Source organism: Doryrhamphus excisus, chromosome 8 (assembly GCF_030265055.1).
Source record: "Doryrhamphus excisus isolate RoL2022-K1 chromosome 8, RoL_Dexc_1.0, whole genome shotgun sequence".
Classification (NCBI taxonomy): domain Eukaryota; kingdom Metazoa; phylum Chordata; class Actinopteri; order Syngnathiformes; family Syngnathidae; genus Doryrhamphus; species Doryrhamphus excisus.
Window position 1 is genome coordinate 19151176 of NC_080473.1, and position 26849 is coordinate 19178024.

General features: G+C 39.1%; 1 protein-coding gene across 1 annotated transcript in view; it reads right to left on the minus strand.

Moving 5' to 3' along the window:
- Positions 1-26849, minus strand: part of schip1 (schwannomin interacting protein 1) — a 266272-nt gene that overhangs the window by 155707 nt on the left and 83716 nt on the right. The window lies entirely within an intron of this gene.

Here is a 26849-nt window from a genome sequence, read left to right on the forward strand (position 1 = left end):
CTGACAAAAGGGCTCACTCGGTTCATGCCGTTGTTCTATGAACAAACCAATGTACAGAGAATATACTGAGGCCGGCAAAATGATTCATTTTCAAGTTCATTTTCACTTATTTTGTGCGTCAACACGAATGTAATATTTTCTATCTATCTATATGACTATTTTATATGGTGGATCATTGGGGCATGCCCCATCATGTTCACAACATCAAACCAGTATATGTACGTGCACTGATTATATATGGATGTGCTACGTTCACCCATTACAGAAGGACAGGAGGGCCATTGAGCTTGACATGCCTGCCGTAGAGGGACATTTGGGGTTTTTAAAAGAGACAGATTGGCTTAATGCTCACTAGGATTAAGTAAAATATACATCATATATTTCCCTATTAATAATTGAGTGAACAAATTTACAGTTAAACCCATTAATGTGTTGCAATGTTGCTGTCAAGTTAGACCTTAGTTTTCTAAAAATATAAACATAAATATTCATTCATTCATTTTTTTTTACCTCACAAGGGTTGTGGGGGTGCTGGAGCCTATGCCAGCTGTTTTCGGGCGAGAGGCGGGACACCCTGGACTGGGCATGTATAGACATACTCCCATTCATACCTATGGACAATTTGGAGTTGCCAATTAACATAGCATGTTTTTGGAATGTGGGAGGAAACCGGAGTACCCGGAGAAAACCCACGCAAAAAAACCCCCAAAAAACAGCTGTAACTTTGCGAGGACAAAGTCAAAATATATCAAAAAAATATCCTATTTTAACGAGAAGAAAATACCCTACTGCTACCTCAATTTTGGCAAATTAGTAAAAGTTGTACAGCGTAACTGAATTCTTGGATCTACACCCAGAGATGGTTGGTTCTGTTCCTGATTTGAGCTAAAATTACCAATTTGCTCTTACTTTCATTCCACGTTTTAGCATATTTCCACAGCATTTCAGTCAAGCTTCAGCTTCAAAATTCTAAAATTCTTCAAAATACACGGGGAGATCATGCAAACTCCACCCAGATGACCAAGGATGGAATTGAACTCGGGTCTCCTAGTTTTGAGGCCTGCGTGCTAACCACTCTTCCACTGTGCAGCCACTAACATAAATATAATAAATAAAATGAATAGTCTTACTGTGTTTGATTTTCAAATGATCTCTGCCGTCTCTCAGTCAGTCAATGAAGATACATAACCAAACCATGATCACCTCTCACGTTTCTCCCTGAGATAGAGATGTGTGTTGACAGAAGTCTGATATTTCAATTACATGTGTACATAACTGGCCTTTTCACGGAATAGCAAGTATTTTCCCAGTTGCTACTGCACTCCATAAAGGAAACATTCTAGTGGAACCACGTAATGACTAAAGTTACATCATTATCCGGGTATTGCTTTCATGGAGTCATCATATTTTCTAATCACAGTGGATGGGCTGAAATATTTGTTTCTATTTATGGTTATGTGCTTTCTAACTATACACCATAACGTCATTAATTGTAAAAAAAAAAAAAAAAAAACATCTGTGGTCCCCCATCCAATGGTTCGCAGACGCCTGGGTGTGAGAAACCCTGCCTAAAGGAAGTACTGTACCTCTGCATCTTCCAATGCATTTAAAAGCAGATTACCTTGGAGGGAGGAACACCTCATAAATCTTTCCTCCTCTTCCTCCCATGGGGCGCGCAGAGGGACTATTAAATCAATGTGGGGGTCACCGAGAGGTGATGTAAGGTCAAGGACATTGTAATTGTCGTCTTGACCTGTTTGTACTCACTCAAGCAGCTAAACATGCCGAAGGTGAAAAGTCATCAAGATATGTGTTTTTTTGACAGTACATCTTGTGTAGGGCTGCGTACTGAAACTCACGGCTAACACAAGTGGTGGTAAGGAATTGAGGTAAAAAGGAGGTGTAGTTACTCCCAAATCAACTCTCTCCATGGTGTCACACTTGACCTGTGCAGATGACCATGCACATTAACCAAAATGCTGAAAATTTGGTTCTCGTTTATTGCAGTTAATTGGTTCCAAAAAATTCCCAAGTAGGATTCCTTATATTATAAATTGGTAGGTAGAGCATAGAAATCCTGTCTATATAACACCCCTAGAGATACCTTTACACTCCTATGACTTATTATGGGAGAAAAATAAGAGTTAGCGCACAGACCTCACAGCACCCGAGTTCAATCAAACCATCTCGGTGTGGAGTTTGCATGTTCTCCCCGTGCATGCGTGGGTTTTCTCCGGGTACTCCGGTTTCCTCCCACATTCCAAAAACATGCTAGGTTAATTAGCGACTCCAAATTGTCCATAGGTATGAATGTGAGTATGAATGGTTGTTTGTCTATATGTGCCCTGTGATTGGCTGGCCACCAGTCCAGGGTGTACAACGCCTCTCGCCCGTAGACAGCTGGGATAGGCTCCAGCACCCCCGCTACCCTTGTGAGGATAAGCGGTAGAAAATGAATGAATGAATGAATAAAGAGTAAATCTAAGCCATTTAGGACATATATATGATTTGTCCTCACACGTGTTGCTATAAATTTGTTCCCTACAAGACCTGAAACAGGGACCGACAGGAAGTGACACATGAAGTTCAGAGTTTAATTTGAACTTTGCGGGGATAATGGTCGCAAAATTATCTTTTGTATTGCTGCCCATTTTCCTGTGATAATTATAACAATTTGCTGTGTGCTGTTTTATTTCATAATTACATCATATTTTATGTATTGAAGTCATTGTTTTTGGACAGAAATGTGTAGGTTCACCTTTTTTTTTTAGGTTCGGGCACTGGCACTGTTTCAAAAGTACTGATTTGGCAAACATTATCATTTTGCCGTTGGTAAGGTAACACTTCATGTTAAAATATCATTGAAAAATGTGTTTGTTACTGTGGTTGGTAGCTTTGCTCACCTACTATTAAGATATAAGTGAGGCCAAATATGACTGCTGTCAGTGAGCTTTAGACCATGGCCAACTACGACCGCTATAATAAACATATTTATCTGAATGATTCATCCATCTCGCAGTGAGCATCATTGTGTTGTGCAAGTCTAATTAAGTGTCCAGTGACTGCATATTCCAGAAATCTATGTGCTGTTTTTGCACATAGCTGAGGCTTATCCGGTTAATAAATAAACCTTTGTTAGGTGCGTGTCTCACTCCTGGTCACTTCCATTTCCATCACACTGCAGTGTGGCGCCGCATCCAAGCAGATGATAAACTCAGCCACGGGCAAATGAAGACATTATTGGAGCCATTTTGTATGGTTCCCACCTCTACTCTAATCTCAGCATCAGTCTTATTTAATGGGGGGTTCGTATCACTCTTTTCATACAGAAAGGTGACCGTGGGCTTGGACGGCAGGGCAGATAGCATGTGAGATGGCGTGTAATTAAAGCTTCCTGTTGAATTGACAGCGTCAGTATTGCATACACAGCTGGGGTATCCATATTTAAACAGCAACCAGGAAGAGCTGGAAATGGTCCCTTAGTGATCGATAGATATGAAATATGCAAACAGCACTGCTGCTTCTCAAACCTATAAGAGACGTAAATGATGTGAAATGAAAATACATCTAAAGCCAACCTTTGCTTCTGGATTTAAAGTGAAATAATCCTTTTCGGGTTGAAGTGAACACTTTCGGCCTTCATTGAATACAAATGTATGGAATTGTATGGAATTGATGACAGCTAGATAACAATCTTAAACCAGTGGTGTCCAAAGCACGGCCCGTGGACCGTCTTTGTACTGACACACAGCACATTTGAAAAATACAATGAAAAAACCTCATAATATTATTTGGAAAAGCTTGTAATATTTAGCAGCATGAAGTTTAAATATTAAGAAAAAATATGTTAGTTTTTAATGTGTTAAATGATGAGTAATAAAACAAAACAAAAAAGACTACAGTTGCAAAATGTTTAAAAATTCTGTCAGGGAAAGGTTATGATATTACTGTCGCGTCTTGGCATCGTGGTGTTGTAGCTCCAGCCCAGCATGCGAGGTATGAGACCCAAAGTATCTTTTTTTAATGAATATGGTTGCTATGCAGCGACAGGAATCCACACAAGAGATCTATGACAATAATCCAACAACCAAGGGAGCACACACCTGAACTAAATAGATGGATAGCAGAAATGAGCAACAGGTGTGAATGATAAGTGGAAGGCAGGAAAAGGGGAACATAAATGAATGTCACATGGGCAAACTCATAGAGCATGCCAATTACCAGAATAAGTCCAAATATAAGAAGAATAAAGTCATAATATATAATTTTAAAATTTTAGTCATGATTTTACTAGAATTATGTCACAATGTTATTAGAAAAAACATGTAATTTTTAGAAGTATAAAGTTGAAATATTAAGAAATTCATGAAGTTGCAAATTTAGTAAAATTAGATTGGGAAAAATGTATATTACACCATTCATTCATTTCCTACCGCCTATCCTGAATAGCCTATCCCAGCTGTCTTTGGGCGAGAGGCGGGGTACACATCACAGGGCACATATAGACAAACAACCATTCACACTCACATTCATACCTATGGACAATTTGGAGTCGCCAATTAACCTAGCATGTTTTTGGAATGTGGGAGGAAACCGGAGTACCCGGAGAAAACCCACGCATGCACGGGAAGAACATGCAAACTCCACACAGAGACGGCTGAGGGTGAAATTGAACTCGGGTCTTCTAGCTATGAGGCCTGCGCGCTACCTGCTCGGCCGCTGTGCAGCTTATATTACATACATCAATAAAGTTAAAATACAGTGAGAAAGAAGTTATAGAAATACTTTTGGACAATTCTGGAAATTTTTTTTGAAGCATAAAGTTCTAAATATTGAATAAAATTTTAAAAATTACATTATCTTTGAGAACCAAAACAAACACTGAAGTTGCCAATTTTAGAAAATAAGGTTGGGGAAAAGTCATGATATTGCCAAAATAAATTCAAAATGCTATGAAAAAAATGTCTTCAAATCTTCAAAAAATTTAATATTACAGAAAAACTATAAAAAAAAAGAAAGGTGACTCGTCCGTCCTTTTAATTTTGCAGTAAGCAGCCTTCCATGGAAAAGGTTTGGACACCCCTATCCTAAACACCCTGCAAACATAACTCAATATTTGATATATTGTCTTGCTCAAGGGCACTCTGTCATGCGGCGCTAAAGCCACCGTCCAAATCAATATGTTTACCAAAGCCAGCAAGTGTTATCTAATGATTTGAACATGTGGTCAAATCACTTCTTCTCCGTTATTCATAACATACGCTGGGACACTTTCTGATTCCAATATTGTGAAGCGTACTGCTGGCAGCTTTTAAATATTGCAGAGCCTGAGATAGAGCGCTGTAGTGGACAACGTGTTCTTGGCGCTGAGAAACTCGTCTTATTGAAAAGAGGAGTCGTCTACCAGTAAGTGAAAGGCGTGCATTTAGACCTTTTTACTAATTAACACGCTCAGGAAGATCCTCTTTCACACACCTCTCTGATCAATATGAATATGTCCCTAATATTCCTATCCATTCTCTTGGATTGGACATATTCTGCTTTATGTGTCATGAATGTTCATCATGCACCCGTTGATGCAGATGTGAAAGAAAGTACAAATGGAAATGGAATGAAAACTAAAATAGAACACACAAGAGGCACTATTACGCTTTTTTCTTAATGGAGCCATGGAGCCTTGCAACATTATTGAAATAATGTGCAGCCTGAACATAGGAATATTGAAAAAAAAAAAAAAAAAAGGACGTCAACTTTCGCCACAGTCAATAGAAACGCTTTGGTTTTTATTTTGAGGCTCTAATCTGGATTTTCCTCATATGAATCATTTGTTTAGGACAGTGGGTTTCAAACTTTAGGGCATTCCCGACTATATGACAGTGGTGGGGTGGGGGCCTCCTTTTCATTGTTAACCTTTCAAGCACCAGAATTGTATATTAAGTATTGCAATTTGGAGTCGCCAATTAACCTAGCATGTTTTTGGAATGTGGGAGGAAACCGGAGTACCCGGAGAAAACCCACGAATGCATGGGGAGAACATGCAAACTCCACACAGAGATGGCTGAGGGTGGAATTGAACTCTGGTCTCCTAGGTGAGTGGTGAGGTCAGTGTATTTTTTGAACAGTAAAAGTGACCACTGCAGTAACTATTGGAGTTATGTTTTTCATGTTTCATGGGGGGGGGGTGAAGATAATTTAATCTGAATAAAGGAAGGCGATGCAAATAAAGTTTGAGAACCACCATTTCAAGAATAATTTCCAAACAAAACACTGCCAAACACCAAGTCACAAAAGTCGCTAAGTTATAATAAGATACGTATGTCTTCCATCCCTCATCCCTCAAGACTTCCTGTTGAAATCAGTTGACGAGAGTCCTGGCTGGCTCGAGAATTCAAGAACACTTTCCTCTCCATTTCATGCAAAAATGAAAGTTAATACACACATTAGAAGTATATTGACAGGTACTTTTTAATCGGCCTTTAGATGGATTCATATTGATGGATGTGTAAATTGAATGTGTTTACTGTGCCAGACGCACTCGGGTCATTTTCTGAAGGCAGCCTCTATGGCAGCCTGACAGCTGTCTCCTGCAGAGAGGAAAGCAGCCAATGAAATATTTATCCACACCGAAGAGAAAAACAGCTTGAGCACACATTCACAGACAATGAGTGCGCACAAAACCCATGCATGCGCCTTCCTCCGACGTATCAACTATTTATAAAGGAAGATAATGCCATGATAATGTGGAAATTTCTCATTGACTTCTACTCAACTCCAGAAAAAAAGAATACAACCGAGCTTGTGTGGCTCATGAATATTAAAATTATGAATTAAAACTAACTGCAAACTGAGAATTCAATAAATATTTAAGTATTCCTGATTTGGATAAATGTATGACGGCTAACAGATGCATTAATAAGTCAGGCTGTTGACCAGTACTTCATAACTCAAACTCTCCAAAAGTCACATCATTTGGAGTTCAAACTAATTTTGGGGATAGAGTCCCTCGTTAATCGAGATTCATTGCTCCCAGATTTGACCGTGATAAGTGAATTTGCGTGAAATAATAATAGTAGAAGACAACATTCATTGATTCACAGCTAAAAAGAAGGCTAAAGGCGGACATAACAGTCAGGGATAAAAAGTTAGACATTAAAGACGGATTTAAACGGGTGGGTTTTTGACTTGCTTTTTGAAGGTGGGAAGGTCAAGGCAAGCACGGAGTGAATGGAGAAGGCTCTGTCACTCCAGGTTTGGAGCTTGATCTTACAGGGAAGTGCCAGGAGGTTGGAGTCTGAGGAGCGAAGGGTACATGAGGGATTGTGTGGATGGAGCAGGTCTGTGAGGTATGGGGGGGGTCAGATTGTGGAGAGCTTAATAGGTAATGAGAAGGACTTTGAAATTGATACATTGGGGGACGGGAAGCCAGTGGAGGTTTTTAAGGACGGGGGTATTCTGAATATATTGCAGCTTGTTGAGGGTTTTGGATGTTGTACCATAAAGAATATTGTTACTGTAGTCGATCCTGGATGTAATAAATGCATGGATCAGGGATTCAGCGGCAGAGAATGAAAGTGATGGACGGAGTCGGGCTATGTCGATGAAAAAATGCAGTCTGGGTTAACTGTTAACTGCCAAGGTTGCGGATGAGAGGGGATGGAGTGAGGGTGGCGCTGTCCAGTTGGAGACTGAAGTCATGGGTGGATTTTGTGATGTTTTTGGGACCAATGATGATAATATCTTTTTTTGTCACTGTTGCATTTGAAGAAGATGTGTTCAATCCAAGTTTTGATGCAACTCCAACTGTCACTGCAGTGGTCACTTTTACTGTTCAAAAAATACATTGGCCAGTTTACCAAGCCACCAAATAAACAAAAAGCCAAATATTTGTTTTCTACTGTGCACAGAAGCGCACAACTGTGGTGTGTGTGTGTTGTAAATGTGGGAGGAAAACGGAGTACCCGGAGAAAACCCATGCATGCACAGGGAGAACATGCAAACTCCACACAGAGATGGCCGAGGGTGGGATTGGACCTGGGTCTCCTAGCTGTGAGGTCTGCGTGCTAACCACTCATCCACTGTGCAGTCCCAACCCAGAAACAATGTACAGTAAATATTACATTCAATGTGAAAAAATGAGGTACAGCATTGTATTATTATAGCGTACATATATACACAGGCTTCACAAGGAAATATGACACAAATGATGAAGACTTCATTAATGCAAACGCACAATATCCACACATATTAGCATACCGGTCCCCGGAGTACAGACAGAGAGAGAGGGAGACAATAAATTAATAGCAACAGAAGTAGGACACAAAGTAAGTTAAGTCCAAATATAACATTAATAAAACAGAAGTGACATGGGCAAACTACTACTAGCTTCTCCTAGCGTTTGATGCTGCACTACTACCTTCGCGGGTGATGTTCTAAGAGGTTGAATTGCCTTTTTCTCAGCACTAATAGTGACGGTATTCCCCTCCACGGGAGTGTTGACGGCACAGATAGCATCGTGAATTGGCTTCATTCACATATGCCATCTGCTCTCTCACATCCTTTTTTCCCTCCCTCGTCTTTTGTGAGTTCTCACGGATCAGGATGTCGACTCGGGAGAAAATACTGTCATAGCAAAACTGTCAGGTGTTTTCTTTCTACTCCCAACATCTACCATGCATTGATCTCAGTGCCGTGTGGAGTTGGTTGTAAGACAGCCTGCAAAAATGTAAACAGTAGTATTTTTTTTTTTATTTAAAGGCAAACGTACTACGTATTTCCCTGGACTCATCTTGTAAATATTTGCAATGGCATCCACTTGTCACTTGTATCCATCCATCCATCCATCCATTAATTCATTCATTCATCTATCCATCAATCAAACCCTGTCTGTCTCTCATCCATCCATTCATTTGTCATTCCACATAATTTATCCATTCATTCATCAATTTCTGTCTTTAGTCATCTGTCATTCATTCATCTGTTACTTCATCCTCCCGACACCCATCTGTCCACTCATCCATCCACCTTTTCATCCATTCATCCATCCATCCATGTGTTAATTTGTCCTTCCTAGCCAACCATCATCCATCTGTCCATCCACTTGTTTGTCACTCATTTGCCCGTCCATCCATGTATGGGTATGTCCATCCGTCGTCCTACCAATTATCTCTCCATCCACCGAACCATTTGTCTATCGCAGCCCTCCATCCATCCATTCATTTATCTGTCTGTACATCCAGACACCTATTTATCCTTTCGTCTGTTCATCCATCCTCCATATCAATCTATCATCTACCTGTCCATCTACCAGCCCGTCCTTTACCCATTGAACTGTTCATGCATTCACCCATTCATCATTGGTGCTCCCATTTGTCCAGCTGTCAGTCCACCCAGTTATCCATCCCGCTATTCACGATGCATACACTCATTTGTCTGTCCATCATCTATAAGTCTATCCATCACTTCCAGCTGTCAATCCATTTGGACATCCATCCATCTGTTTGTTTGGCTCACATTTCACCAATCCATCATCATCATTCTCTTTTCCCTCCTTAGGGATGTGTTAATCTTTCACTTTGTATCTTAGTGTGTTAAAACCACCTATATCATGTAGGAGAACAATGGCAAGTGCTGGTGTAAGGTACATAAAAGATAAGGTAACATGGTTTAAAATGCATAAATATGTTTAGAGCATTTAAGAGTAGTAATAGTTCATATCATACATATAAAATTCTGTTGTAAAAGAAAAAAAGACACCCTACTATTTTTTTTTATATGTTTGTTTCTTAAATCTCCATTGTTGGCGTTTGGGTGTAATACCGCAAAGTCCACTAGGAGGTGCTAGCAGCGATGGTGGTATAGAGTAGGTGACAAAACGACAGAGGAAGAATAAATCCTAATGGTGAATATCTGTGAAGTCATCGTGGATTGTCTTCCTTATTCTGTACCACAGGTTAGTACAAAGTAGAGATAATTTACATTTTAACGGCTGTAAAGAGTTTAGAAAGTTAAAACAGTAAACAGCTGACTGCAAAATGTTTGTTACAAAATGCGTTGTAGAGCATTTGAACATAAGCGAAATGGCTAATGCTAGCAAGCCTTAATGTACAGTTAATAGCATGAAGCAGGCTAATTGAAATATGTAAAATGTGTGTAAACAAAAGGGTAATTGTTGATGTAATCATCTTATGATATCTGAAGTGTTGTTATTTTTGAGAGGAAGAATAAATCCTGAGGGTGAATATCCGTCAAGTCATCGTGGATTGTCATCCTTATTCTGTACCACAGGATTTTCAATGCATACCCCTCTCCAGGTGGTAGAGGGGCAACACTGGCGTCCGCAATCTTCAGTAGTTTTTGACTGACAATTCAGACTCCTTATTTAGCAAGACTAAATATGATCCCTATTGTGGTCCAGTGCTGACTGACTTGTGTTCCCAAACACCCCAGCATGGACGTCACGGCGAGATGGGGCCAGCAAAGAGCTGAGACAATAATATCATGCAGTCTCCAAAACACTCTCCAGGCCCGCCCATGGTTGCTTCTTGAGATCCTGTCCATGAATATCCCAAACAGAAGGGGTGCCGAGGGGCCCATTGGCAGCGTCTTTGATGTTCAGTTGAGAATGTGTAGTCAGCTCTTGCTGCAGCTATATATATATATATATATATATATATATATATATATATATATATATATATATATATATATATATATATATATATATATATATATATATATATATATATATATATATATATATATATATATATATATATATACATGGTACATACAAGCATTTATAAAGCTCCCCAAGTAATTATCCTGATTTGAACTGAGACCTGTGTTAAAAAAAGAAGCTCTTCCATCCTCACTGGCAGAAATGTGACAGTCATAGGGTGACTACTTCCATAAAAGATGAACATGGAGTGTTCTTGTGGTCTGTAGTCAAGGGAAGGTGGCGAGCCAGAGAATGATTACTTCTGAGGATCTTCTTTACCTCACATGGAAAATCTGCTTGCCACCGTGTTTTTACTTTGTGAGTAAACACTGTTGGGCCCCATTTGATGAACATAATATAACTATTGCATGTAATGCATAGAGAAGCTGATATTAGAAGGCTAGCTTTGGAAGAGACCAACAAGCCACACAATTGGGTAAAATACAAGGAACAGGATGAACCACAAGCGTATGCTGTTTTCAAGGTACAGTGCCCCCTGTTAGAATATTTTATGTCAAAAATGTGTGACAAAATTTTGCCTCGATTTTGTTCCGGGTTTGTATACAATACGGCACGCATCTTTTTGTCTAATTAACATGTTGTGTGAGTCCTACTGTGTTCTTAACCTATTTCTATCACAAAACGTCCTTCTTATCAGCCTGTTAGCGTACACTAAACTGGCAACCGGAACCGTGAATCATTGTCTCCCATGTCTGTTTCCATTCTATGATGTCATCAGTGGTCGAGTCTGTAGTTTTTTGCTAGCTAACACAGTTACAAGTCTCTGATTTTCTTATTAATCACGGCTGCAAAATAAGCCACAATGGAGCCTGTGCCAGCACTGTACTGAAGGTGAGAAGCATGATTGAATATAGTGGCATAAAAGTGTCTTTGCCCCTTCCTTATTTCTTGTTTATTTGCTAATTTCAGATCATTACACAAAGTCTATTGGCCATTTTTACTTCCGTACTTGTATATATTTTTATTATTCAAGTATTGTACTGGGGCTGCACGGCGGTCGAGTGGTTAGCACGCAGACCTCACAGCTAGGAGACCCGAGTTCAATTCCACCCTCGGCCATCTCTGTGTGGAGTTTGCATGTTCTCCCCGTGCATGCGTGGGTTTTCTCCGGGTACTCCGGTTTCCTCCCACATTCCAAAAACATGCTAGGTCAATTGGTGACTCCAAATTGTCCATAGGTATGAATGTGAGTGTGAATGGTTGTTTGTCTATATGTGCCCTGTGATTGGCTGGCGACCAGTCCAGGGTGTACCCTGCCTCTTGCCCGGAGACAGCTGGGATAGGCTCCAGCACCCCCGCGACCCTCGCGAGGACAAGCAGTAGAAATGAATGAATGAATGAAGTATTGTACTGTTTATCATATACCCTGTATTTATTTATTACTATGCAATATTTGTGTACTTTTTCTCTCTATTTCTTAATTAACTCAAAAGAACCAAAGAAGTAGAGGTATATCTAAACACCCTATCCCAAAAACGTGTGTTTACATGTGTTACCTACGTTTTTTTTTTGCACAAGAGGCAAAAAGAGTTGATGATGCAACTCCCCATGGATGCATTACATCTCAGAGCACTTTTAAGCGATAAAAACGGCCACAAGGTGGCAGAATTGCGTTTGATAAGAATTGGGCAGAGAAGTGAGGAGGAAACACCACATTACAGGAAGGAGGAAGTGAGCGTAGCGTGCACCAGGTGACGCATTGTAGGGAAATGTTGTCCTGATTATTAAACAATAGAAAATGGCCGGTACTGAAGGGGGTGTCTTTGGGAAAATGTTCATTTGTGTATGCGTAGGTAAGCTTTTAACAAACTATATACTTTACTATTACACATTTTGGATATGCTCGGCTGTAATGAACACTATCATAGATGTATTCATCTGCCAATATTTATAATATTATTCACTCGATCACACTGAAAGCTTTGTGCGATATTGTGCATGATCCACATTATAACATTATCTCGCTATAACATAATTTAGTAATTTTTTTGCGCTATATTGTGTTTTGTGTTGACATATGTTTACGACTCGCTGTCACCTTGCATATTTATGGCCGTTATAGGCTACTCCTTCATGCGGAGAATGTGGAATAGCTTCCTGCAGGTGCCGATAAATAATATAGTGATTTTGTGTCCCTGCTTTGTGTGCTAATCGTTCACCAGCCTTCCGGTTGTGCCATAATTACCCTGTACTGTAGATGAATACGTAGTACCAGCAAGCAGTTAGGATGGATTTATAAGAGCACATGTGCTCTCCCGCTTGGGAAAGAAAGTGTTGCATTTTGCTTTTTATTGAATGAAACATACCGCTAATCCTTCAGGGGGATAAAACAGTTTGATTTAGTCATGTTTTTCTCTTCAGATGCAATATTTAGTATGAGAAGATGTATAATGTATGGATGTCGGGTATGTGCAAGGCCAGGGAAGGGGCGAAATGCTTCTGTACGTCATTAAAAACCACCACGCTATTTCAGTTGAGCCGTGACGTTTTGGTCAGCAGCCAGTGCTATTGGAGGCTGAGGAAGCGACTTAATCATGGGCTCATTTGTTTGATGCCCGCTTCCAGCATCCTTTAATTGCCATGGACTCTGGGTAATGACCGAGTGAAAGCAAAGTGAGCTTATCTGAGCATCTGCTGTGGATATTGTGGGCGCACGGGGGAGAACTATAAACTAGGGATGGCCCACAATCACTTGTTCATGTTTGGTACCGATACTTAGTCGATACTGACACCAACCTTTCTTTCATCTCATCTGATTCAACTAATCATCTTAGCTTTGTGGTGTTTTGTCAGATCATCAAACAAATGTAAATATTAGTCAATGACAACACAACTGAACACTTTTTAAATTAAACTTCTTATCATTAAGGGAGAAAAATATCCAACACTACAAAGCTGGGCCACCCTTAGCAGCAACAACTGCAATCAAGCATTTGTGATAACTTGCAATGAGTCTCCTACAGCGCTGGGGAGGAATTTAGCAGAATTGTTGTCATTCAGCCACATTGGAGGCTTTTCCAGCATGAAGCCTTTTTAAGGTCATGCCACAGCATCTCAATAGGATTCAGGTCTGGACTTTGACTAAGCCACTCCAAAGTCTTCATTTGGTTTTTCTCCTTCAGGATTTTTTGAAGCAGCAAATCAGCCCCAGACCATTACACTACCACCACCATATTTGACTCATTGCTTTTTTTCCCATCTATGCTGTTGTTTTGTTTTTAAATATTTCAACTTTTGTTCTTAAATAACTTTAGTATCTTTCTTTTTTATAATACTATGGCTTTATTACCATAATAATTTATTCCCAATTTATTTCCCTTTAACATTTCATTTTTTTCGGATTATGAGTTTATTCTTGTAAAATTGCTCATTTTTTCTCATTAGAATAAGACCTTTTTTCTCTTAATATTGTGCCTTTATTCTCATGATGTCACAGCAATTGTTTCTATTTGTGCTGACCTATTTGCTCTATTTGACTTTATTGTGTGTGTTTTTTTTTTCAACTATTTCATTTTTGGAGTAATTATGTCTTTATTCCTAATAAATTTAGAATTTATTCCAATTAATTATTTTCAAATGTATTTTGTCTACTTCTCATGATATGACGTTTGAAAAAAAATGTATTTCTTTTTCTTAAAATGTTATTATTTTTCCTCGTAATATTATTCTTGTAAAATTGTCTCTTTTTTCTCATTCAAATACATAAACATTTGTGTGGAATATTTAAACTTCAATATGATAAAAATGTAATCTTGTTTTTCCATTTCTGCTGTTTTTTTTTTTGTCCAATTATTTACAGCTATCACATAATTTTTGGACTTTATTTTCACAACTATAACTTTTTCTGCAGCCCAATCTCCCACCTAAAAAACTTTATTAGCTAGTTTGTTTTTTGTCATAATATGCTGCAATTGGCTGGCCACCAGTCCAGGGTGTACCCCGCTTCTTGCCTGAAGTCAGCTGGGATAGGCTCCAGCATCCCCTAGCAGCCCCAATGAGGATAAGCCGTATAGATATGGATCTCATAATATTACAACTTTTATAAACGTCTTTTTTCAACTATATGCTATTAAAATAAAGTTAGTTTTCCTCACAATAAAATGATCGTAAAATGAAAAAAAATCTCAATATTTTAACATATTCTTTTTATGAAATTACTGCAGATTTTTCAATTTGTGCTGTTTTGAGTTCTATTTTTAGAATGGGGGGCCGTGGGCGAATAAAAAGAGAGCCAGACTTTTGGCACGCCTGACTGAGGAGCACAAATGTTATTTGAAAGTTTGCATCCCGCCATCCCTCAGGTGTTTACCTGATAACACCTTATCTCCATTCATCCGTCAGGATGATATAATACAGTAGGAGTTTCTTAGAAGTTCTTTTTCTAATCATCTCCCACATCATACACTACACACAGATATCATTACTTGGATGGATTTTGGAGGTGAGCGAGTTAGACAAGCATAAGAGAAGGAAGGCAGGAGGAAAAAGGAAACCTCTCCTCCATCTTTTCATTAATCACGAATCAGTTTATTTCTCTCTGCAGAGCCGATCAGTCAGTGGGACGGAGAATGCTCTCGCTCTTGCGCTCTTTTTTTTTCTACCCGCCTTTTATCTCCCTTCTGTTCAATACTCTTCTTCTCTCCTCCTCCCCCTCCCGGGAATCCTCTGCTCTTCAAATGGCAACCCAATAAAGCAAAAAATAGAAAAAAAAAGATCCTCTCTAGATCTCAAACGTGCTGCCAGTTGACTATTTTAATAGAAATCCCAGCTTAGATGGTCAGAAGCGATGGAGCAGTCACTGCATGCATCCAGCTTGAGTGGAACCTCAACACTGCAGCTGACAGTGTGGCTGTTAGCGGGCCTGGATAAGCAACGAGATTGTTCGACTTGAATAACAACAGCAAGACCCAGCTGTCAGTATCACAGAGGAAAAGCGCTGGGACGAGGCTGTTGTTGTGAAAAAAAACATGTATTTTATTCAAAAAGAAGCGCTATATACATCATTTGTATTTGGTACACCTGCCATCCAACACAAGAGTTTTATCAAACATTTTGCCGTTACAACGCTAATATCCCGTACTTGGTAGTGTGAGCAGGTTCAAATAATCCTCATACATCAAACTATGAGGCAAAAGAACATATTTCTTATATATCACCCAACTGAACACAAAATGTAGTTTTTAAATTAAACTTATTATTAAGGGAGAGCGCAGACCTCACAGCTCGGAGACCAGAGTTCAATTCCACCCTCGGCCATCTCTGTGTGGAGTTTGCATGTTCTCCCCGTGCACGCGTTGGTTTTCTCCGGGTACTCCGGTTTCCTCCCACATTCCGAAAACATGCTAGGTTAATTGGCGACTCCAAATTGTCCATAGGTATGAATGTGAGTGTGAATGGTTGTTTGTCTATATGTGCCCTGTGATTGGCTGGCCACCAGTCCAGGGTGTACCCCGCCTCTTGCCCAAAGACTGCTGGGATAGGCTCCTGCATCCCCCCCCCCCCCCCCCCCGCAACCCTTGTGAGGAAAAGTGGTAGAAAATGAATGAATGAATGAATTAAGGGAAAACTATCTAAAGCTACGTGGGGAAAGCTGTGTGAGATGAACTGAGATCTATCATTGGGAAAAAGGTTATAAAGCCATTTCTAAAACTTTGGGACTCCAGCAAACCACAGTCGGAGCCATTATCCACAAAAGGCGAACGGTGGAGTGGCCAGCAAACCAAAATGACCTCAAGAGCGCAGCAACGACTCATCCAAGAGGTCACAAAAGACCCCACAAAATCATCCAAAGAAGTGCAGCCCTCACTTGCCTCGGTTAAAGTCAGTGTTTATGACCTTTTTGTTCAAGACACTGGGCAAAAACCACTGCTAAACACAAAGAACATTAAGGCTTTTCTCCATTTGGCCATAAAACATCTTGATGATCTTGATGGGAAAATACTCTGTGGTCTGACCAGACAAAAGTTGAACTTTTTGGAAGGTGTGTGTCCCACTACTTCTGGTGTAAGAACATGATAGCAACAGTAAAATATGGTGGTGGTAGTGTGATGGTTTGTTGCTTCATGACCTGGAAGATTTGCTGTTAATAAATGGAAGCATGGATTCTGCTGAAGGAGAATATTCTGCCATCTGTTGGTGACCTCCAGCTGAAAGCAGGACAATGATCCAAAACACACCAGCAAGCCCACCTCTGAATGGCTGAAGAAAAACCAAATGAAGACTTTGGAGTGGCCTAGTTCAAGTCCTGACCTAAATCCTATTGCGATGCTGTGGCATGACCTTGAAAAGGCTTCATGCTGGATCATCATTGGTGTATATTTATCCAATTATAGGTATGTTTAGTTGTGCCAGTTGTGAAAATGAACAAGAAACTGAAGAAACAAGGGTGGTCTAGTAATATTATCCATGCATTGATACTTTCTTAAAATATCAAAGTGTCAATCCTGTCATTTTTCACGATGCTGCCCTCGCTAGAAAAATGTTTGGACACACCTAGCTGATATTACATCCATGCGTAGGTAAATGTGCCGTGTTTTAGATCTCAATATGTTATGCAGGTGTACCTAATGTTGTGTCCAGTGACATATTTGTTATTATTGGAAACATTGGTCTAATCATGTTTATGTTGTTTATTAACATGTTATGTTTATGTTCATGTTTATCAGGCCATCACAACACTAATGCACAACGATAAACCACCAGTCACCAAAATGTGCATATTCAACTTTTTGGTTTTTTTTCAATCACCACTTTGTGGAGCAGAGAATAATAATCAAATAATAAAAAGGAATCTGGGTTATTGCCAACAAGACCTCACATAAAGGGTATTACATGCAGACACTTTCCACAATGGGGCTAATATCACCTTAATTAACTGAGCAAGACCCCAATCAATAGATTTCAGAGGCTGGAATGATTTTTTATGGTATCAATCTGTTGCTCTTTATGTCCTTATTCTCCCAAATTAGACATCACGCTCAATTACGGCCATGTTGGCGAGGACACCAGATCAGCAGGACGATGGTGTGAACTGCGAAATGTCTTCATGGAAAGGGAAGAACCCGGTAGTTTCTTCACAAGTCTGACGTCATTCAGAAACACTTGAATATTTCATTGGCGAGTCTTGGGATGGAGAGACTCAAGGAGAAGGAGTAAAGGAGGAAGGCATAAAAAAAGGAAAACACTGCCTTTGTATTTGTCTTTTCACTTGAAAAATGATGATGCCAGCTTCTTGTCTTTGAAAAAGAGGTGGTGTTGATAGAAGAGAGGAAGATTGGACACCACGCCTGTCTGTACATCTCTCTTGCTGACCATGATTTCTAAAATGGCCAACGTCTATGCTTCAAATCCAGACAGTTCTGATACTGTCCTATAAATAAAAAAAAGACCATCATTTTGCACAGAGGGATGAGAATCCTTTTTTCATTGCAGGTTTACTGGACTTGGAACACCTCCCTTGGAGCCTGCCAGCTCCTTTACACAAAGTAGAACAGTGCCCCCTTGTGGAGTTAACCGGATAATACAACGTGAAATGAACTGTGAGGACTGAGGTGGAACGAACGTTCATTCATTCATTTTCTACCGCTTTCCCTCACGAGGGTCGCGGGGGGTGCTGCAGCCTATCCCAGCTGTCTTGAAAATCTAAAAAGTTGAGATCTGCCCTTTTTAAAATTTGGATTTAACTCTAGGTTGTGCACACATCGAGGTAAAAAGGACTCAAACAAATTTGGATTTGACCATTTCACAATGTGTAATCATGACGTTACTACTACCACATCACCGAAGTACAGAGCGGAGGGAGCCACCCACTGTGACCCAGCAAGGTGCACTACATTCGGATAAACGGTCGCAGCCGCCGCTGCGCCGCCACGGATGTCTCTGGAAAGCCTTTTCGTGCTTTTCAAACGCGGCAGTGCTGGCGGTTCAGGGGGCTAATTGGGGTTTTGTGTGCTCAGTATAGGATATAGCTTTTACACAAGGAGCAAAAAAAGGAGCCAAAAGACGTCCACCCATCCATCCATCTTTGAGCATAATTTTCAAGAAATGACAACTTTTGTTTGTATTTCATGAGATTTAAAAAATAACTATACTTTAAAAATATCTATATTTCAAATATCTGCCACTAAAATGATATTTGAATTGACTCTAGTAAAATTGCATCTTTTCTTGTGTCCTTACAATACAACTTGTTTGAACTAATATTTTGAATTTATTCTCAGGACATTACAGCTGTATATATATATATAATTATATTATATCATATCATATTATATTATATCATATTATATTATAGTGAAGAAAGTTGGGAGGGGAAATGGAAAATCAATATATATAACTTTCTTTCTTCACTTCATTCCTTTTTTTTCGTCAACCTGTAATTTTACACAAAATTTTACACAAAAATGTATATATAATATTTATATATTATATTATATTAAAACGCATAGATATTATATAGTCAAGAAAGTGGAAATGGAAAATCAATAGCTATAATATATTTATTGTGTGTCATATTAAGACAGTATTATTGTAAAATTATGACTTTTTCTCATTAGATTTAAACATTTTTCTCTTAATATGTTTTATATTTTATTCTTGTAAAATTACTGTTGATTTTTTAAATTTTGCTGTTTTTTTTGTCTTTTTACATCATTGTTGTAAATTTTATTTTTGCAATATTGTGATGTTTTTTTTCCCATAATACTATAATTTCTTTCACATATAACTACAACTTTCCCCAAATTAATTTTCCAAAAATGTTTATAGAATGCAGACATATTATTGTATTTAATGTAATATTGGGTCATTTTTGCAACGATCATTCCATTTTATTCAACAACTAAAATAACCTCATTTTCATTACAACTTCATTTGATTTGTTTTTCAAAATATTGGAACTTTTTGGAAGTCTTTAACTAATATTTCAACATGATGTAACTAAAATAACATTACTTTTTTACATTTTCTATGATATCTTGATGTTATTCTCCTAAAATTACACTTTTTTTTAAATGACTGCTGATTTTTTACATTTCTGCATTTCCCCAGCCTCCGGCCTGCCCCTTGGACACCCTGATGTACTCAACGGAGTATGTGGAGCCTGCCATGCTATTGCGGCTGATGAGTTGACCTTACAGAATCATCACATCTCATCAGATGAATGAACATGAACTCTCCAGGCTAATTCAAGCATCCTGCCAAAGTGTGGCGGCTTGCGGTGACAAGGCGCTTGAAATTGTGTAACCTCTGCAGCTGTGAGCACCACACGTGTGCCCGTGAGGGAAAGGTCACTAATGATTTTGTGTGTCAATAACTCTGCTGGTGTGCCAGCGCAGTCACACCACCCCACCCCACCCCACCCCCACACACGCTACTTTATATCTATAGGTGGGAGATTACGACAGGAGGGATTACGTCCATTAAAGCTGCTGCCTTGTGCAGAAAGCTCCTCATCATCCCTCCTGGGGAATAAGAAGAAAGCAGAAAAGCATGTGTTGGCTGTCTCGTCAATCAATTTACAGCCGGAAAATTAAAAAAGAAAAAAAAAAAAAGACGAAACACGTGAGCCTCCTCCTCCACAAGACTTCAATGATATCCAGCCATCCTTTTTCTATGTCGCTTATCCTCATTAGAGTCGCTGTGTTATGCTGGAGCCTATCCCAGCTGTCTTCAAGCGACAGGCGGGGTACACCCTGGACTACATTCTAGTTCTGTATTTTCATGATTATATTTTCAATCAGAGGTCCCACGATAGCGTACAGGAAGTGTGTTGGTCCTGATGCTGGCGTTTATACAGTTTAAGCCCTAAAGGGAACACGCTGTGTGTCTGTAGCTTTAATGCTGATGAGCTGTGTTTGTCTCCCACAGAGTGTTTGACTCCCAAGAAAAACGCTACGGTAATCCATGCCTACTTTGAATTTCACAGATTCACTCTGTGATGGTTCTTCAAAAGTAAAGGAACTGTCCCAATGCTCATGGCGACTTACTTTCTTCTTCTCAAGACCAATATGGTAATCTTTGCAAATTTAGGAGAATAAACTTTATCAGTTTAATGTTGTCAAATTTATCGGCATGATGTCATAATTAACTCCTTATTTCTAAAATCACAAATATTTCAACTTGCTGATATAGTTCATCTTCAAACAGCTAAAATAATGCATAAGGCTAAAAATAACCAATTAGCTAAAAATGTCATCCAATACTTCTCTACAAGAGAGGAGAAATATGATCTCAGGGAAGAAGTACATTTGAAACACTTCTATGCTAGGACTACGTTAAAAATCCATAGCATTTCAGTATGTGGAATCAAACTATGGAATGGATTGAGTAAGGAAATCAAACAATGCACAACGATGAGCCAATTCAAGAAACAATCCAAGCAGTTGATGTTTGCTAAATACAAGGATGAAGAGTCTTGAACCAGTCATGATGTGCTATACATATCACTATATTGACACTTACTATGGTACCCATTATGTCATTGGATGCTCATATCAACTCCTACTTCGGTACGTGACAAAAAAAAAAAAAAAAAAAAACTATATAGGAAAGCAGGAAGTGAACAAATGTAACAGTTACTGATTGTAAAAGTACCAGATGGAGGGGTAGGATTTAATAAGCTTTGCTTCTTCCTACTCTTTTTGGACATGTGGAACTGTGAACTGATTATGTGATGCATTCAATTGTAATCTGATGCATGTTCAAATGAAATAAAACCATTACCATTACCATAATTCCTGATATTTATCGTGCATGCCAATATACTATGCTTATACCTGTCACATATTGAGTAATACGAGTGTGAAGGTGACTATAGGGGTGTTATTTCATATTGACAGGGCTCTAATAATGTTACAAAGCTATGTTAAAAAGTTTGTTAAAAGTTAATTAAGACAAAAATAGCATTTCTATACCGCTTATCCTCACTAGGGCCACAGAGGTATGCTGGAGCCTATCCCAGCTGAATGAGCGAGAGGCGCGGTGCATCCTTGACTGGTTGCCAGCTAATGGCAGGGCACATATAAAAAAAAAATTACAGTCTCCAATTCACCTGACATACATATTTTTGTAATATAACAAGAGAACCTGGAGAAAACCCATGCATGCAAAAGGAGAACAGAAAAACTACACAGAGATACCCAAAATGGGGGTTTGAACCCAGTTTTTCCAGCTGTGGCCAACATGCAAACACTAGGACCCGGTGAGGCCATGGTCACATTGCATCTACTTTGCTTGAATTCCCAAACAAATGTATTCTAACATGGTCACTTGGTGTTACTGCCATGTTGGGTGAGACACACAAGCACCAGACTTGGAATCAATCGGGTATTCCTAGCAGTTATGACCAATTGCTTGTATTACAACTCATGTGCCATCATTTAACAACGCTCTTCAGGAGGAGTGCCACCATCGCTTCACATATGTACTCTATTTGTAAAGAGTGGAATTATGAAAACCATCCTTGAAGAGCCATACATAAAGTGATGCATAAAAAGGGCCATTAAAGCACCGCCGGCACAGCAGCAAGCTAATTGTACAAGATGGCGAGCGAAGGCATGACGCTGTGAGGTTAATGTACAGTAAATACAATACAGAGGTGAGCCCGAGGGCTCGTCATTCCGACCATGGTAATGCCTTTAGTGTAGTGTAACTGCCATTCTGCGGGTCTGCTACAATACGTGACCTTTCCTGCTTGCCTCATCCATAGCAACGGCAGCTTGGCTCGTGTGGGGAACACAAAAGAACCCAAAGGCTTAGAGTCCGGAAAAGAGCAGTATGTATAACCGTACTATGCGCTGAAAGAGAGGATATATGAGGGGTTAAACACAGCCTGGTGGCTCAGTAATCTCCTGAGGTTCTAAATGCTTTGTGTACTGATGAGTTAGCCAGGGAAGAAAGGTGGCGGTGGGGGAGGTTATTCCAGGGCGAGGTAACCTTTAGAAGCAAATAGGCGGCTGAACAACAATGACGGTGCAATCTCAGCGGAGGAAGCCACCGCTTTGTGTACACGTGCGGCATATAAAGACATATAGACACACCTACCGCCCCTTGAAACCCACCAAAGTTTCACCAAACATATCTTATCTCCCAAGCCAGCCTTGCACAGGCCTTCCTGCAGCTGCACGCCCAGATAAACCCCAGCACACGGCGGGTTAAGAGAGTAGTGAAGAGAACAGGGCCAGGGAGGGGTCATCAGTACGTCAGGAAAAGGCAGAAAAAAGGTTAACTACATACAAACTATATACAATTACCTGATCTGAGATATAGATTATATTAGAAATGTAGCAGGACAAATAAAGATGTGTAATTTTATCTAGCGGTCTATCTATCCAGCAATGGTGGTCGATTAGCGTCCTCTAGCGGCGAGCTTCCGCTGCTGCTACACAGATCAGCACCAACAGACTGGACAGCTCCACTTAGCAAACCACTAACCGAGGAGTGCAACTTTGATATTTTGTGACGCAACACAACAAAAAACGTCTTGTGAAATGCTATTAAAATAACCTCCGTAACAGTATGTGTTTATTCTCTTCAAATTGTGTTTTTATTATTTTCCTTTGAACTTTATTCTTGTAAAATTCCATCAATTTTTTTTCCTGGATTTTTTTTTTTTTTTTTCCAACTATGTCATCATTCATCCCATCAAATTTATTCTCAAAAATATGACTTCTCATAATATTCCCATAATATTTTGACCTTATTTCTGTAACATTATATTTTTTTCCTGACCTATTAAAAAAAATACAACTTTATTTTTTTTGTTTTGGTTGTCATTATTTCTTTTCAGTACATTTTCAACTCTAGGCCAGATTATTAACTTTAATCTCATTATAGTACAACATTTGTCTGTGATTACGGTATTTTGACTTTATTCTTGTAAAATTAATTTAAATTATATTTAAACATACTTGTTGTCATTTTTATTCTCGTAATATTTTGACTATATTCCCATAGTATTATAACATTTCCACAAATAGTTTCTCATAATATTACAACTTTAACTAAATAATCTTTTTTTATTGATAAAATTTTATGCTCCTAAATTTTTTTATGTACTTTTACTTGTATTAACTATTCTTAATATATTTTATTATATTTTTAATTACAGTTTTAAAATGTGCAGTGAGCATTTAGACAAGCATTTATGATTTTTTTTTTTATTTTGTGTCATCATTAATTTTGTAATTTAGTGGCAGTCCTGGTTGAAAAGAGCCTTCAAACAGTCCCCCAAATGGCACTGATAGATGAGTGGATGTAAAAAAAGCATCAATCATCTGGACGGGCTGAAATTGAAGCTGGAATCATCCTTATGTTGACATGTTTGTGTTCATGCTAGCTTGTGTGGGTGTAGAGGTGATTGCCGTGCGTTGGTCTGCTGGTGCAATATTATGAAACAATAAAATCCAGACAGCTGATTCATATGGCAGCATAAAATCCCGACTTTTGTTAGGTTTCCCCTTAATGAAAGCTATAATTTCTTCCTCCCTTGCGTGGTGTTGCTATGGAGAGCGGGGATCGATCATAAAGAGAGACATCCACCCTTGCTGGCTTGTATGGGATTGTGAAGCCCGAGAGTGAAAGATCGCTTAAAGGCGATTCAGGCCTCACATCGGCTCGGTCCAACATGTTTTATATGCTTGCAACATACGTGCATTCATCTGCAGCCATGCTGCAGTGTCACACAAGCGCTTTGCTGCAAGCTTTGTGGCACATTCTAAAAATCCAATTACAACAACAAGAATAAACTACCGCAAGATTAGCAGTACTTTTAGGAGAATAAGGTCCCATAAAAATGTTTTGGGAGTAAAGACAGAATTATGGCAAGAAATTTACAAAAAGAAAGTTGAAATGGTTAAAAAAAATTATAATAACAAAAGCATAAATTAAAAAAAAAAAACCCTAACTGTCATTTTGGAGAATAAAGTCAAAATATCTACAGAAAAATGTTGGGAGTAAATGAACAAATGATGGAAAAAAGTCATATCATTTTGGTAGCATAGAGTTGAAATATTAGAGAAAAAATTTATATTTTCAAAATGTTGTAATATGAGCAACAAATAAACAAACAATGAATAAAGTAATCTTTTTAAAATACTTTTTAAAATTCTGGTTGTGGAAAAAATAAGGATATTACACAGATAAAGTTCAAATATTATATCAACGAATAAAGTCTTCATTTTGAGAAGAAAATTTACAGTAAGAAAGAAAAAGCAACAACAAAGAAATAAAGAAAAATAAGGTCATTTTAATTTACATAACATTAAAAAAGAAAAGAAGGTTTAAAGAAAAACGACTTAATTTTTGGTTGTAATATGTTATATGTTGTAATATGTTTAAGTTTTTTCTTTTTATTCTGTTTGAGGAAACAGACGAAAACATAGGGAAAGTCACAGTCAACATCCATACATTCTTTTTCTATGCCACTTATCCTCACTATGGTGGGGGTATGCTGGAGCCTATCCCAGCTGACCTTGGGCGAGAGGTGGGGTACACCCTGGACCGGTGGTCAGCCAATCACAGGGCACATATAGACAAACAACCATTCACACTCACATTCATACCTCCACCTAGTCAGCCAGCAAAATGTACAGAGCCTAGGGCTGGGCGATATATGGATATTTTAAAAATATTGATATGGTTCATATTGATATCGACTGGATTTGATGCGGAGGTGTCATATTTCAAGATGGCGCCGCCTGAGTTCAAGCTAGTTACGGCAGCTATGTATCTACTGCATCATTTTCAGTGTTTAATAGTGCTTTATTTATTACTTTCTCATTGTTTTTGTGCCATACTGACCCCTTTAAGCAAGTGTGCAGCTATACACACGGGAGCAGCGGTTAGCTTGTAGCACCCCTTCGCTATGCTGAGCGATCGGATATCCTCACTGAGATTTGGAGGAGAAGAGGCAGCATAGCGGTAGTGAACAGCAAAAAAGACGGCATAAAGGTTGGGAAAGAATACAACATTGTAACAATATTTAACAAAGACACAAAAACACTACAACCTAAAGGCACTTCGGAGGACTGAGTAATTTCTTGCGTTTAAGATATTGATCATTAAAATTCAAACAAAATTTGAACTTTTAGAGTGTTTAAACCAAAGAGGAATGTGATGAAATGTGGAAAGTGATATACGTATATTCATTGTAAACAAATACAGTTGGCTACTTTTATTATTAATGAGGGAACATTGTAAGTAAAAAATGAAGGAACATCAACAGTGCAAATGACAAAAAAAAAGAGTACTACTAAAAAATCGCCTACATGACAGAGATGATATGCAATGTTTTGCAACACCCTCTGTGGCCATTAGTGGACAGTTTGGGACTTCTGGTGCATTTTGTCACCAGAGAATGAAATTCCGGGTCAACACCATCCAAGCTGAAGCTGGACTTCACGGATGGGACACATCAGCAATACACATGGATTTATAGAGATAGCTGGTACAAATATATCTGCTCACCTCAGAGCTTTTCTTACTGTCACTCACACATACTTAGGACAGCCACTGGGAAAAAGTGTCACAACGGTTATTAGCAGGCTAGCAACAACAGAAGATGAGATACAGTATGATGCTAACCGTAAGACAAATGACTGTCGAACAGCCAATAAATAGGACATCATTTTTTTTCTTTGGCAGTGTATGGTCATATTGTCTTGTCTTCGGTGATGGAGAAGCACATGCAGACACACACACACACACACACACACCCTCCGTGATGATCATCTGCCCTTGTCAGCAGGTCAGACTCACTGAGCCAAGCATTTCCCCGCCATCCCAAAGGGAAAATGCACACATACTTCCCGCATATAGGACACACTGACTTCCCCCTCAGCGTCATGTGAGACAGCATACATTTATTCCTCCTCGCTCCCAACCACCTGACCTCCTTCTATCCACTACATCCAGATTTAATAAGTCCTCCTCGGCGACACAGTGGACTAGTATCATCCTACCAAAGCCGTCCCTGAGCATTAACCCGCCTGTTGACTCTGGTCTCGGAGATTAGGCCAGAAGAGTGCGTACACTTCAGCCCGAAAGCCCTCCGACTGCGACAGGCAAGAGTGGAATTATAATAACCAGAAGAATACGCAGTTGTGAAAATCCC